Below are 16,422 nucleotides of genomic sequence, written 5' to 3' on the forward strand. Positions count from 1 at the left end.
GCACTTGCTGTTCTTCTCATGTTGTCCATTATTGCTTGGGCTTGCTTGACACTTTGGAAGGCTCTACTCGTACTACAAGCATGTTGTGGGCCAGTATCTCTAATTCTTGCCTAGTAGGAGTTGACCTGAGGCATATGAACCTAGCAGTAATTCAGCTAAAACCACTGAATCATGCAGTGGCCCTTCAGAGCTATGAAACAAAGATGATGATACAGATTTGATTTTGGGGTAGTCATATACTCATGCATACACAACTTCTGGGAACAAGAAACAAAAGCAGCTGGTATTCAGTCAGTAACTTCAGTGCTATTGTCTTGGAGTTTTTAAGCAGCAGTTACAGGCCTAACTGTGCAATTTCTATGCAGGCTGAACAGTCATGAAAGCGATTACAGGGTCTGGCTTGCTTGCTTGCTTTATGAGAGGAATTTCTCTCCCTGGAGAATATAACCAGCTGCAACCAGAGTTTCCCGCAGTTGTTGTAAACTTTATTGGCACTAAGGTTGTATTATCACTAAAACCAGTATTTAATTTTTTTTCTTCTTTTTTTCAAGATTAAATTTCATTATAAATTTTTAGAAGGTCACCTTTGCCTCCCATTTAAAAAGAATAAATTCATCCTGTTTCTGTAATACGTATGAAGTGACTTTGGTTACCCCATGAAAAGCTATCATGTTTGATTGGGATATCCTTAGTACACTGGAAAACAAAATTAGGTAATTCATCAGCTAAATTAAATGAAACTCCATATTAGTACATAATATAACAAAATTCCTTTTAAAAATTTGCATAAAAGGTGATCAAGCGCTGCGTTTTAATTTAATTGGGTGTGATGAATTCTTACGCACATTAGGCTGTAAAATTCTACCTCACCTTTTTTATAAAAGGTGTTCAGCTACAATTTTATTGCTAAGTAAATTCTTGAAACATTGTTGGCAAAGTCTCACTTATTACATATACGTGTAATATATATGTGCACCTCTGTGGTATTAGATTCTGTGTATACCTAGTTGTTTTTCCATTCCTAGATGTTTATGATTGTAATGAGAAATATTAGGAAAGTAGTACTAGCAGCCATCAGCAGGCTCTTGATAGGAAGATTATTATGCATGACCTTTAAAGAGTTATGAATGTATAATTCATGGCTATTTGGTGGATTTTGCAAATCTCCCAGTTGTATACAGTTGCTAATATGTATGACATGTTGGAAAACAAATCTTGGAAATACTGTCATTTAGGTTTGCGGCAATCAAGAAACTGCAGTTTTAATGCAATTTTTCTGTTTGATGTTTAGGAGAAAATCCTAGTCCTATATTAAAAACACTAAACTGTCTGGGAGACTTCTAAATGTTAATTTACCAGACGCGCAAAAGTCTGTGCTATTTCCTTCAGTAGAAAGGATTAGCTTTAATTTTACTTGCTTGTGTCATAGCACATTGAAGTGAATCACTATATGTTGGCTTTTGTAGTTCTGTATTTCATAAATTTTCTTTTAACATGCCATGTTTTTATCAGCACTAACATAGTCGAGGAAATGGGTGCATCTAGTTTGTCAAAGTTAGTTCAGCCGCCATTTTCTTAATAAATGATTTACAACACTGTTAGCATGTAATGACTTGAGCAACATTTTATAGGCTGTTGTACATTTTCAGTCCTGACGTTTTAAAAAGCTGCAGTTCTTATCTATGACATGTCTGTGTACTGATGCATGGGCTCTTTACTGCTTTTGTAATATTTATATAATATTTATTGGCAGTAACTGCTATTACCCGGAGCATCTATTTTGAAAGGCCTGTGTATCTATCCATGTTGCCTGAGCTGTTCAGAGGGGTTTTGTAACTTTCTGGGCATTTTGCCACTGCTTCTGTCCGAACTTTGTCTGCGTTTGTATCAGCTGGTTTAGTTAATGGTTGCTTGCTTGATGTTAACATGCTGATTTACATTATAATTAAGAATGAGTAGGAGTTTATAAGGGAACTCAAAGCTCATAAGTAACACAAAAATAATGCTGTTTTAAATAAATTTCTAAAGATAATTGGGTGTAAATATTAGAATATCAAACAGCTTGTAGTCCGCCTCTTTTGATGGCAAGCCTTATAATGAGCGTACAGTGTTGCTGTTGTTAAGTGTGTTGTGTGGTAGCTGTGTTTGTATCACATCTTTAAGTGGAGAGACCTCATTTCCCATGACTGTTTCATATGTTTTGATGCAAGTTGTGACAGAGTATATACCCACATACTGAGTTGTATAATGTAGATACTTCACGTTTGCCATCTGATATCTTATATAAAAGCAGAACTGTGTTGTCAGTCAGAATATCCTACGTTTCTCTGTGAAATAAAATAGCAGTTTAGCAAATAAGGATGTAACATGAAGGAAGAAGGAGCTTAGGGGAAAAAAAATTCCTTCTCCTCATCTCCTTGTCTCTTGGCTAAGGAAAGTAAATCACAGCAGATGCAAAATACAGCTCAAAGAATACTATTCAGCTCTGCCTATACTTCTGGTGATTTATTTGTGACAAAGTCCCTGCCGAGGAAAACATACAATTGGAGGGTATGAGCTTCTTGCAGTCAATATGGACAAAACATGGACAGACAAATTTAACTTGGGACCAAGTGAGCTCTTTTCCACTGGTGTCTTTTCCATTGGTGTAACTGTTCCTAACTGAAGTTGTGCTCTCTGCAATACACTGCTGTAAGCAAGAGGAACATTAGCTCCTTAAGGCTGATTTTGAGTTTTAAGTGTGCAGTGAGGGCTGTGAATCGTCAGGTAATTTTCTGTTACCAAATAAATTACATCACCCAAATTCTTTATTAGTTATTTTAGTGCCAGAAATGCCAGAGAGAAGCTCATTTGAGTGACAGAAGGAGCCAAAGATATACAGGGTTTCCATTCATGCCCTTGGCAAGATTTTGCAATACGTGCTTATAGTAGTGTTGCAGCTGAATTGAAAAGTAGTCTGCTTGTCTATCCAGACCATTTTATTGTCTCTCTCACTCATTTTGGACTTTACTACTTGCCTCATGCTTGGCAGTTTTAATTGCAGCTATTTCTGTGCACAGGCGAGGAATCTGCTCAGTGCCACAGAATGCGTTTCATTAGTGGGTTTGTGTAACGCTGTCTCCACGTCACTAATAAGCAGGCTAGCACAGTGTGAACCAAAGGCCAAGCAAGTCCACTGAATTCAGTAGATTTACCCATGCTTTACCTATCCGAAGACTGCTTCTCACACAACTGACTGCGCAATAATAATTTTCAAGAACTGGGTGCATGTTCAGAAGCTTTTTGAGTCAGGGACCAAGAAGGTATGATGAGTGGATTACCAGTACAGTCCAGACTTAGTGGATGATGCAAGATAAGACATTAGGAAAAACAAATGGTAGGACAGATGCTATAGTACTTTCCATCATGCTGTTTGTGTAAAAATACTGGTCTGTCACTGCTGCGTACACTTGTGATGGTGCAGCATCAAAATTTGTCCCTAAGCTTTCCTGTAGTCCAATGAGCTACTCACATTCTCACCACATTAGAAAGAAGTTTTAATAACTAATTATGTTCACTGGAGTAGGAAAAGAATAAAGTGGTGGTTGGGATGCAATTCTGGAACTCGCTGAATGGCAAGAAATTGTTTGCTGATAGATGCTTTACTTTCCCATGCATTTTGCAGTGTCAGTGTCTTGCTGTTCTGTTAAGTTCCTTATTATGAAAATATTTATCTTAATTAGTTACTATAGCTAGAGACTAATTGTCTGATTTCATTTTTTTAGTCCTTTGTTGGTGAGCGAACATAAAACTGCTCAGAATCTCTAACAGTGCGACTGGGGTAATTAGTTACAAGTGAGAGATAACAAGCAATTTGAAAAGGCATTACAGGTTTTTCTCCACCTTTCTCATCTGAGAGCTGTAAGATACTTGATTAAAATCAGCGATAAAAGTATATCACTGGAATGAAGCAGCATTTTCATAATGAAGTACAGGTGTTTTATTAAATGTCATGTGGTCCAAGCTGGTGAGTTTTTTCCCCTCTCCCCCTCCCCTGCAGTACAGGTCATGTTATCAAATGGACAGCAACCAAGGGCTGAAAAAGAGACTTTGCAATATAGCCATGAGCCTCAGCAAGCTCCAGCCTTCCCAGGATTTTGGGCTCAAGCTCTCAGCTGGCATCAGCCAATATAAACCCAACACCTGGTTTCCCAGTGTCAGTTAGCCTGCACCCATGTGAATATGAGAACGGCATGGTCTGTCAGCATTAGCTGATGCAGTTGGTTGCCATAATCCATAGAACACATTAGGAACTGTCACTCACAAGACTAGGTAGAATAGTGCCTGTCTTGCAAGAGGAGGTAGCCCATGTGGTTTTGAATTACTGTCACAACTCCTGCTGACCCATCTCTTTGTTGTATCCTCAGCGTGGATGTGTTGTATTGGCAATGCAGCCTCTTCCAGACTTGCCTTGGTTATCTATTCTTATCTTACCTCATTGCTAAACTTTCTGGTTGCACAAGGTATTGAATGTTTTAACAAAAAATTCTGCTTAAAGAATAAAATGAAACAATTAGATTTGTATTGAAAAGACAAGAAGTTTTTTCTTGATAATCAACACTAAATTTCAGACTATACAAATGTGATTATCACTAGACCACCAGTAGTAGTGTGGGTGGTTCTTTTCTGAAGTACCTGATACCTCATGGTATTTTAAATATATATATATATATATATATATATATAAAATGAGATGTTGTGAAGTAGGAAAATGCGGTTTCTTCCCAGATTATATGATAAAAAAAGGTTTAATAGCCCACAGCCATACATGAAGGCTGCAGTGGATCTGGGCCTTACCCAGGATGTCCCAAGTGAAGTCAAATGCCTTAGGCTGCTTGTCTTCTTGACTCTGAATCAACTAAAAGAAAAAATACAGGTGGAAAAGGAGGAAGGAAAAATCAAGCAAAGTATTTTTTCAGTAGTTTCTGTCTGCTCCATGTGACACTAAACATAAGTCATGAATTATTTCTGGCTTAAAAATGGAGAATATTTTAATAAAATACATAAAATTAGCCTACTTAGAGGAGGTAGTCATATTCTTGTTACAAGACAAAAGCTAAAAGAAATTAGGCTTCAAAGAAGCCCTCATCTTGCATCAGAGATGTATAATTTTCTTTTAGCAGCCATTTGGTTCCAGTGCATCTGCAGGGTTGGAGTGTTTTTCCTTATTGACCACCGATACATTTATTTGGCCTTACTTGTACCTTCCAGCCAAAGGAGGAACGGAGGGGAAGGGTCTAATGATGAAGCCATGTTGCAGTCTGGAAGTGGAAGGGTAGTGGCATGTCTGTTTTATGGGTAGACTTTAGCCTGAGTGGAACTAAGCAAGGATGATCTGCAGGAATCACCTACTCAAATGTTCTTCGTCTCAGAAAGAGAGGAGGAGACTGGGAATCCGAGACAAAGGATCCTGCTTCTTATCTGTATGAGAAATTTCTAAGATAAGAAATGCTGTAATGGGAATATTACCTTAAGCTCAAACAAAAAATGAGATGTTGAAAAATGTTGAGTTCTTTCTGGTGAATTTCAAAGGTGAATGTTTTCCTGCCTGAATTTCTCTTATTTCCTGCTGCTAGAAGTAAAAATGTCAAATGGGATGAGGTGTATTTATGTAGCCACAGTTGACATTTTGAGAGTCACTATATGGTATTTAGACCTGGATGACTGAAAATGCTATGGTGTATGCTTATGAAGGAAACATTTTTGGCTTTTAAATCTATGAATCAATGGGAAATTAAATATATATTGGACTAAATTCTAAGTTTGGAAATGTTTGATACATGTACATATGGGTAGCACTGGGACAGAAATCAAGAGGATTGGAATAGGTAGTTAGCCAAACGAGTTCTTCTATGGAATGTACTTTCTGTACTCCAGTTCTGTGGGATTTTCTTGGGGTTTCAGGTGATGGTGGAATAGATATCGCAAGTAATGCTTTTTTGTACACCAGCATGACTCAGGAAGGGAAGGGGCACCAAGGAGAGATACAACTAATAGATTTCCACTGTATTATGTAAATGTTATCAATTATTTAAAAATAATCCCCTCTTCCTACTTCCCCTACATGGAATAAAAATGTCTTTTTGTTATGTTTCTTTGTTTCTCTGACAGAGTTATCATCGAACCAAGGGAGAATTTCTATCTTAAAGCCACTACAAGAAAGGAACACTATAAAAGGTATTGTGCTGTTTTGTCATTATGTATGTTCTTAAATCGTTGTCCTTTTATGTTTTTAAATTATCTATACACCTCTCAGAAATCCATTAGTTTGCATGCTATTGAAGGCCTACTAAAACTTGTTTTAAAATAGTGGTAGAATGGTTGAGGGGCAGAAAGAAGGAAATACCCGTGATAAATCTTAAAACTGTGGAACTAGGACAGGAACCTCTGTAATTCTGTATTGCATTGAGAGCCGAGGCACTGGCAAGGGTAAAATTCAAGTGCTAGCTGAGGAAAACATGGATGACAATTTTCTCTTGTGACTTCACACTGTCTCTGATCCATGTCTCCCTTCTCCTTATACCATGGAAATCCTCATTTGGTTTCATTCTACCCCTGACAGAGCAGGGAATATCTCTTACTGTGTGACTTCTGTGGCCACATTTACAGTAGGTAGACTCTAAGCATTCATTTCCTATCCTGTTCTCAGCTTGTGCTTTCCTAAGGTTTTTCTGTACCTGAACAAGCTCGATTAAAGGCTATGGTTATGTCTTGGATCCCAACTCTTTCTGCAGTAAGGGTCACCCTCTTAAGATGTGTCTTCCTCTCTCTGTTCCCTCCCTGCCAGCTATGTCTTAGCCTTTCTTGAGATCAAAAGGCCAGTCCTCTGGTTGCTTAGTGGATGACCACAAACATTTTCAGCTGCTGTGAATTCACCTCTGTACTTTGGTGTGTCTGTTTTAAATCTGGGGGCTTGGTGGTGAATAATGGGATTAAATATTAAAGTACTCTGTCGTTTGTTTTCCTGAAACATTACTCCCTTCTGTGTACTGCTTTATTTTTCTCAGTGTAGGTGGATTATAGTTTTAGCCAAGCATTCTTCGAAAATAATCCTCTGAATAACAAGTATCATGTTACTGATTTTTATAAAGTTCTTTCTGTTTTCATTTGATTATTTTTAGATTAAACTAATTTTTAGATTAAAATGTCCCTTTTATATGTGTCAAAACTGAAAGTGTATATAGCCCATTTAAAGTTTCAAAGCTGTTTGTAGGAAGGATTCTCAACAGAGTTTACGTTGTATTTACTGTCTGAATTGTTTGCTACTTACCTCTGTTACTTATATAGTGTTAATGAAATGAGTTAAAAGTGTTTATTATAGCTGGAATACATTCCTATTTATACAGTACAGGAATTTCATTTTTATGTAATAGAGGGAATTTGTTTGAAACATTTGAAATGGCTAGACAGTTAAGGCAAAATTATTATTTTTCCCACTCAGCAAAGTTATCAGCAGAATGCTTATTAAAAAGGGATGTTTGAATAGAAAGTTGGTTCTTGGGGCAGATCTGGAAGAAATATTTCTGCTTCCAAATAACTGTAATTAGGCATTAGTGATAAGTGCATTCCTGGAAAGAAGAAATATTATTGATGGGCGATAAAAGCTACAAAAAGCGTTAAGATTTAGTCAAAGATACAAAAGCAGGATAGCCTTGGAAGGGATGAGATCAGTGTCTAACTATAGCTATCCGGAAGAAAATGATCTGTCCAAAAGACAATTGATAGCGACCCCTTAAATCTAATACTTTCCCCAGTTCCTACTGATTTTCAGATCAGGCTCAACCTCAGCACAGAAGAGGTAGTTTAAATGTGGTAGTTGTCCAGTCGAGATGGAGGCTTATGATAAGGTCAAATTCAGAACAGGTTTCACAGGCAGGAAAAGAGCGATAGGGAAAAGGGGGATCCCTGGAGGTTTAGTATGGGTGTTGGTATGTTGCCAGTTCCAAGGTCGTGGTGATCTCTGCCACCCTTTCAGCTGCATACAGAACAGAAGGGAGACGCTGCATCCCTGTGCTGTGCTGGCAGCCGCAGGGTTGCAGACTGACAGCAAGCTGCTTGACTGTGTCTTCAGAGCCACTAATGGAAGAAACTTGCACAAAAATTTCCCTAACTGATATGAGAAACGGTCAAATTATTCTAGCTGAAGTTTTCGTAAAAGAGAAATACAACCTAAAGGAAAGATCTACCAGGGAAGACTTCAGCTCAAATGTTTAAATTTTGATAGAACTGCAAGCCAATTAATAATAAGCTGTTATAATAAAGATATGAATCTTAGTTGTGAAAATTGCTACTTGCGGTGATGTAATAAAAATAATTTTTGATTAATGTATTAATGTAATACTTTGCAGACTAAGCACAGCACTGCATTTCTGTTTCATGCAAGTGAAGTTCTAAATGAGTAAAGAACACCTGAGTCTGGACGAATCAATGGGGTTGCTATGGCGTCTTGATTTACCCAATGATATGAATGATATATGTCCTGAACATTATTCTCTGAAGGCTGTTTTGACTGTCAGTTTAACCCCAAAGAAGCCAATATGTTTGGCTAATAGAATAGAAAATACTTCTGATTGATAAAGATTTCTGCTTTCAAGATTCAGCAATGTCTTGCACCTGAAAACAGAGAAGTGAAATTGGCAGTTCTCGTGACATTGTTTCTGCCCCTCAAACAGGCAGCAACACTCTGAAGCAGGACGTTTTTGCAATGTGTATCAAAGACTGTTCTGTTGAGGGATCTTACATGCCAAAATCCATCACATGGAAGGATGAGTCTTTCCAAGACTGTCATTAAAATCTATCTGTTTTTTCTGCCTTTGTCTGTTTATGCATGAACTGGATGTTTATTCAGGACATCAGATGAGCTAAATACTTTCATTTTGCTCAGATATTATTTATTAGTTCTCAAATGCATGTTTGCCTTGTAACACTAAAAAGCTGTGGTATTAATCAGGACAAACTTGGATTGCATCCTTAACTTACAAGGGTAAAATGAACTTGGATTGCATTTTAAATTTTCAGATGCTGAAACAGGGAGGGGTCTATCACTGCCATCTTTGAATCTGCACATATGATTGCAGAAAGCAGATCTATAGTTTTGGTCTAATGGAGTACATTTACTTCGTGCCTCAGGGTTCCAAATTTAGCTTGGTGAAAAAAACACTTGATTTAGAATGAGACAGATGTTACTGGGGAGAATTAGAGCTAGTGGGCCTTACTCTGTTTATTCCCTCTTTTTGTACTGCTTTAATCTCCTCTTCATTGATACTGTTCCTGGTTTAAAGCAATGTAAGGTCAAAATCTGGTTGTTTTTAATGAGAGAGGTTGAAATACGGGAGAGTAATGCAGTAGAACTGGTTGGTAAGCAGCTAATAAAATTAATTTGATTTAGTAGCTTCAAGAATTAAACATGAATATTGACCTTTTTTCTTTCCTGTTTATACTAATGTCTTCAGTTCCCTGGTGGAGCAATAGAACAGCCACACAACCCACTAGATACGACTGTGAGAGTTAAACAAGACACACGTTTAGAAAAAACAGGTTTTTTTGATTTGTTTTTTTTCCTGAAAGCAGTAAGAAAACCACAGGGAAGATGCTTCCTCTGAACACTTTAGAACTGTGATTTTTTTTTTTTTTTTTTTTTTTCTCCTAGCAATGCCAGTTTGTTTATTGGTGTAAAATGCTACGGGAGATGTTAACTATTTGATTCAGATGGGTTAAAAGATCTATTTCCTTTTGATGCATTTACTTACATTAATCTTAAAAGTAGTAATTGGAAATGCCCTCATAAACCCTGAGACTGGAGCCCTAGAATTAAAAAACATTCGTTATTACCCAGGAATGTAGCTATGCAGTTTTATTAGCCTTTATTCTACTGTAATCTATGGATCTCATTTAGCTGCACGCAGCCCTGTCCTTGTGAAACATAAAAGGAAGGAAATCTCTCAATAGCCTGAAATCAAATTATCTCTCTGTGTTAATCTACATGTAAAACACCCAAGACCACTTCTTTAAAGGAAAATAGTTTTACTGATAAGCAAAGCTGGGCTGTGTGCTTCGGATACAAAAATTAAGTGGATTTTTTTTTTTTTTTTTTTTTTTTGTCTGCAGAGTACTATTTATAGCATCAATTAACTCCTCATGGTTGGGATAAGTCATTCGACACATCTGTTGCTGAGCTTAAACACTCACTGTTCTGTGGGGTCACAGTTGGATTTTTTTCCTCTTCTCTCAAACTGTGTAGTGAAATGACGATTTTCTACCTAATGGCTGTTAGTTTAAATACACTGTCTACTGACACCATTATTGTAGCATTTGGAATAGATGAAGCAGCCTGTTGGTCTACCTAACTGCATAGCTGACCTGATCTTTGTGGCTTACTATTTTGTTATTTATTTTATCTGATAGAAGATAACACGATAGTATCTTTTATGAAAGAATTATTATGACCATCTGCAGGATTTTCCAGCCTTGCTGTAATATTTCAGTTATTCCATTTTGCCAATGAGAAACTGGTCTGGCTATGGAAATTGCTGCCTACCCACTGACTCTCTTGTTCCTGTGCTTTGTGAAATGGAAATTTCATGCTTGTAAATATATGGCTGTTCTCAGCTGTAGTTCCACACATACAGACAGTTTCAGGCTGCATTCCCGTCAGTAGCTTTTCTCTTAAAATGGAAGCCCTTTTACCAAGTCTCAAAACATCTAGAAGCCAAGAAAAGTGAGGATACTTGTATATTGTTTAGTGAAATTTTTTAAGTATTCTGCGGAAGTAATTGCATAAGGTTGTAACAGTTTGTTTATGTGATTGGCTTATTTGTGGCCAAATTGGATTGTATATTAATGAAGCCAAGCTTAAAAATACTAGGGGAAGAACTAGGGAGTGAACTTATGAACTATGCTGCTTTTAATCTTTATCTTTTTCACTTTCTCATTGAAATAGCTGTTCTAAGAATAGATATATTGATTTTTGGTGGCTCTGCTTGCAAGGTAGCCTCTACAGTAAGAAAGTGTTTCTGCTGAAAATGAGATCAGACCCAGTCCATCCATACAACCCTATTCGGACAACAATGCCTTGATAGTTAATCTAATGCCTGATACTATCTAGCGTTCATATAAGCTGCTTGAGGTTTTTTTCCTAGCTGCTGCGAAGACAGTAGTCTAGTAAAATGGTTATAGTGGAATTTTCTACTCAATAAAAGTTTGCACAGATTGTCTGTTTCTGCTCACAGCAGAAGCACAGCGGCTAAAGCATCTATTGATGTCAGTGGGAATCAGATTGGGGTCAGAGGAAGTGGTGAAGCTTGGTACATATAGCTTCTGCTAAAAGCAGCTATGAGAATACTTGGAAACCTGAATATACATGAATCAGAAAGGGACCACAAAGTGCAATCCATTTTTAAGTAGAACTCCTTATTGATTTCAGTGGGGGAGACCTTTGAAAAATCAATGACATGCAGCAGCTTTAGGATGCAACGACATGTGTTCTAGGGTGTTAAAGTGATTGGCCTATGAACTAATCAAGCTGGTAGCAGTCACGTTTGGAAGGTTCCAAGGCAGAAGAAAAGGTGTCAGAGGTTTGAGAAGCAGCAAATCTACTATTTGTATTCCAAAAGAGATAGCAAAGTATGATCTTGTTCATTCTAGCTTTAACTTCCAAGTGGCATTTTATTTCTATACAAAAAGAAAAAAATATAAAGGGAAATACAGAAGTTTCTGGGGATATGTAACCATAGCCCTGTTCATTATGATGTACAGAATTAAGCAAATGGAACTGCTGAAATGAAAAAAATACTCTGAGTTTTTCCATGAGTTTTGTGCACATCATTCAGCTCAGCTGGTTACTTCAGATTTGGCTTCTTGATATGGGGAGGTGGAGGAAGAGCTGTCTTCCAAATGCTCCTCAACTAAAGTACATAAATAGGAATTAAGTTGTGCAAACCAGTGATTGTCTTTATGTAGGGAATGAAGTATTAATGATGCTAATATTTTCATGGTTGTGGCTGAGTTGACAGAATTAACACTTACTGAGATAGAACAATAGCAAGGGATTCTAACTGTCACATTCAAATTCAGCAGACACATACTGAAGTCAGAATTCAGCCATCTCTGCCTTGTTCAGTTTTCTGATACTTACAAGATTTTTAAAAAAACTATTCCACTTAGACACTTATTTGAAAATATATGGGGAGTGTTTGTTTACACAGAGAATTTACAATGCACAGTGTGAATTTATAGACTATCACATACCCCATTAAACCTTAGTGTGGACACTTAGTAGGTGTGAGGTAACGTGATGCCACTTTGCTGTGCTGTTTTATGCTTAATTAACACAAACACTGATCTTTGAAGGAAGTGTGGCATAATGAGTGCTCTGTGACAGAAGAGTTGAGCTTACTCAGTGTAGACAGGTTCTTAGGTCCTGGAGAGCAAGAGCTCTGCTTCAGAAAGGTGCTGTTACGCTGTTCTGGTCTATAAACGATAAATTTTGAGGAGAAATGGAAATTTTTTTACATTGGGTAAAAGTAATCATAAGCTAAAACATTTACTTTAAAAATGGCACTTGTAAAAATATTTCAATTTGAAATTTAATGTATTACTGAATTATTTATGCTATTATATGTAAGCAGTTGTTAGAAAGGTGTTCTATATTGCTCTAATTTATTTTCCTTTCCATTTGGGAGTACAGTATAGCAATTGAAATGTATCTTATTAGGGAAATAGAACTACAGTATAATTAAAGCTATGTAGGCACACTGTATCACCAAGCCCTGAAAACACTGCATGAAATTTTGGAAAGAGAACCTGAAAAACTCCTAGTAGCAAACTGCTGAAGTGAGGAATCGTTACTGAAGGGAAGCTGTAGAAGGATGACTGGCGTCATTTAAACATGCACTGATTAATCCATGAGAGAGATTGTATTAGATATAAGAAAATTCTGTATTCTTTTTTGCTGAGAACTGTATCTTTTGTAAGCTAACACAGTATGATTTCAGAGCTTTTAACTAAGAGGTTAATTAAAGTATTAATTTTTAAAAGGTTTGGGAGCCATTGTGGTAAGATTGGGGATGCTATGGTGCTACTGACCAGAGCCAGTTCTGTAGCGAGTGAAGTGTTGGAACTGTATTGCACGTACAAAGATGTATTTGTGTCTGGGTTCTTTTGTTGGTGTTGCCAAACCCAGATTGTGGTATGATATTCTGCAAATTTATTTGCAGAATGAATTTATCTCTATTCCTGCTGGATGATCAGATGAAATTTCCTACTGATGTAAAACTCAAATATTACGCATTGACTTTTTTTCTGCAATAATAGAACTGGTGAGCTGCAGTGTTCATTGCTATGTCCTCAAGATCCAAAGTTCCTTCTCAAGGAGTTTTCCTGTTAGCATTTCCTCTGCCCTTGTTCCTTCCCTAGTTTAAGCCTTGTTTCACAGACTGCTTCTGTCCAAAGGAACAAAAAAACCCTGACCAGCTTGTTTTTTGTTTCTTTTGACACCAACACAGTATGTCTGTCTGTGCCTATGAGAGAACTATATTGAAATAGCTTTCTTTGTGAATTCCTCATTGCTATTCATTGGTGGAGATTGTCACGTAAGGGTCAAATTAGAACTCAGTCAACCAGAGCAGCAACGAGAGGAGCCAGGCTAAAGATAGATTTCACCATAAGGTCTGAGAAGCAGTTTATTTGGAATTTGTTTTGTGTAATATATATTTTTTTATTTTATTTTCCAAAGTGTTGCTCTTTTGTCTGTAGAAACTGAGTTATGCTTAATTTATTCCCTCTGGTCATTTACTTGAGAATTAGTCTTTCTCTCACTCTGCCCCGACTTTCATCTTTGGGCATATCTTTGCACAGTTTTGTTGTATCTAGTAAGTTTTGAGCATAGAATTTACTTCTGTTAGTTTAAGAAAAATGAGTATTCTGGCGTGATGGTTCCATGCCCTTGGAGATTGGATCCATGCAAAGAAAGGATCATATTTCTGGTACTTTGGCTGAAACACAAGAAATTGTGTTTATGCTGGCTTCAGGAAGGCAGACAGTACCTGGTCAAGCATAAAATCTGCTGGGGCAAAACTACTCTCTGAAAATGTTCTAAAACATTTGAACCAGCAAAGTGAGTTTGTACTGGCTCTGCATTTCATGCCATGTGGTTGCAGCATTTTTGATGTGGTAGTAGCTTAAAACTGGATATACTGCTTCACAGAACCATGCCTTTGCAAAATGGATTCTGTTCTGTACATTCTCCAGCAAAAACAGGTACTGAATTTGCAGTCACTGACCCAGAGAAGTTTTGATGCCAAATGTTTTAAGACAAAACAGATCAGAGATTTACAGACCTACACAGGTGACCTAATATCCCAAAAGCTACTTTCATTTGGGTTTTGTATAGGATTAGATTACAGACAGGTAGAACAAACAAAGTGGCTGTAAGCTATTGTGCAGCGTGCATCTTTTAGAAATTAATGTACCGTCTCTAACAGGTATCTATGAAATAATCTTGAGCCATTTGGGGGCTCATATGTCAGACATGGGGCCTAAAGTTGCATGACTAAATAATTAATCTCACTTCTGAGAGCATCATGTTCAGGTTTCTGTGTTTTAAAATGTTTGGCTACAATATCCAGTTTTGTAACATTCAAAATCCTCATTCCAGTCCAGAGTTTCCCCTGATTTAGGACATTAACAGTAAGTCTTACAGGAACAAGCAAGTATTGATCACTGATAACATATCAGATTAACCGGGGTTGTTTTTCTTTTTTTCTTTAGGAGTCTCAGGATTGGCTTCTCTGAATATTGGTTCTTTTTCCTCCAAGTTATGAGGAAAACAGTATAATAAATAATTTATACAACATAGTGAGGAGAACCTGGGAGATAACTGTGTACAGAAGAGGCTGTAATACCTTATTAACTGTCTTCTCTTTCCTCCCTTGTAGCTGGTTCTGCTTGAGGCTGCTCTCCTGCTTTGTCTGTACTTTCCTAGTCTTAGTGGGTGATGTCACAGGAGCTCTAACATTCAGACCCCAGTAATCCACTAGGTGTGTATCACTTGGTTTTCTCTGCATGCTTTCTGATACCGCATGGGGGATAACAGTCATTTTATGCTACTCATCTCTTGTGGCACTTCAGGGTGAAAATATGATTAACATGCATTATGCTTCAGTTTCATAGATTATTTAAGCCCCATTTTTGCTTTTATTCTGATGCTTTTCTTCCCTGTAGAAGCACATAGCTACTGTTCCCATGCATGCTCATAGGCCTTCATGTTTGTTCCTACAGCTGCTGGTTGCTCTATGTACAAGCTTCTTGTTGCTCATCATAGTACCATCTCTTGTCAGCAGGACCTAGTGGACTTGAATTGGGCTGGGAGAGGGCAACAGTGGGACAGCTGTGCTCAGTATTCAGACTATTGGACCGGAGAAATCTCCTGTGTGCCCTGAGAGCCACTTCCCCTCTCACTGAGAGATGCCTCTGTGATGTTCTGTAGCTGACTGGTGACACTGCTCTCTTCCAACGCAGCTCACTCAAGTACCCGATTGCCTTAGGCAGGCAGAATACTTTGAAAAGTGCAGGGGATTTGAGGTTCTCCAGGACTGTTAGGATTTAGGTGCCCAAGTCTCACAGAACTTGACCCCCCCTTAATCTCAAGGGCTCTTTAAAAGCCCTTGACTATTAGCTACATCTTAAATTAGCAACATTAGTGTGCAGAGTTAACTCACTTTTTTTGCAGAGTACTAAGTGACCCTAGGCATGTTAATGTTTCCAAGAGCCTTCAAACTTGGGCATGAGCTGAGGTATTAGTAGTGCGTAGCACCCCCTTTTTGGGGGGTGATTTTCATCCCTATTGAGCACGTAAGTTGTACTGACTTACAGGAGGCCATTTGATGCATTAGTTCTTCATATGAACAGTCAGGAAAATACAGATCCTCTTACTTTGCTCTAACTCTTAATGCAACACTAATATATTTAGAGTCACGTAGGCAGGAGAGAGATTTGCTGCTGTCAGCGTAGCCTTTGACACTCTGTAGGCAAGTGTTTGCCGTGTTTAGAAGTGCAGCCTAAGGAATAATCTTTACCTGGCTGCTATAGGTCTAATATTTTCATTTATTTATACCCTTTTCAATGTGCACTTTAATTTATTTACAAATGGTAGCAAATTGCAAGTGGCAGCCTGAGTAACTAACTCATGAGTCAGTACTTTTATTTTTCTCCTCTAGTCTAGACTGCTGATAATGTAAATTGTTGAAACCCTGGGTAAATAATTGGGAGTGCAATCAACAGCAAGCAAGTATTTATCTGCTAATAAAACATTTGAAATACAGAAGTCTGTCTTTGTCCAACAGTTCTTAAAAGGCACTTATTGGTCCTGCTGTTGTTTCTGCATAG

General features: G+C 37.7%; 1 protein-coding gene across 13 annotated transcripts in view; it reads left to right on the forward strand.

The window, feature by feature from the left end:
- ARVCF (ARVCF delta catenin family member) overlaps positions 1-16,422 on the forward strand; it is a 293,557-nt gene that overhangs the window by 100,256 nt on the left and 176,879 nt on the right. For 10 of the 13 annotated variants that reach the window (XM_030024130.2, XM_030024128.2, XM_030024129.2 and 7 more), the window contains 2 exons: positions 6,151-6,216; positions 14,973-15,074. The gene's annotated coding sequence lies outside the window, so the exon portion shown is untranslated. The remainder of the gene's footprint in view (positions 1-6,150; positions 6,217-14,972; positions 15,075-16,422) is intronic. The other 3 variants (XM_030024134.2, XM_030024140.2, XM_030024142.2) reach the window with 1 other exon arrangement.

The sequence above is a fragment of the Aquila chrysaetos genome, chromosome 9, assembly GCF_900496995.4.
Source record: "Aquila chrysaetos chrysaetos chromosome 9, bAquChr1.4, whole genome shotgun sequence".
NCBI classification, from domain to species: domain Eukaryota; kingdom Metazoa; phylum Chordata; class Aves; order Accipitriformes; family Accipitridae; genus Aquila; species Aquila chrysaetos.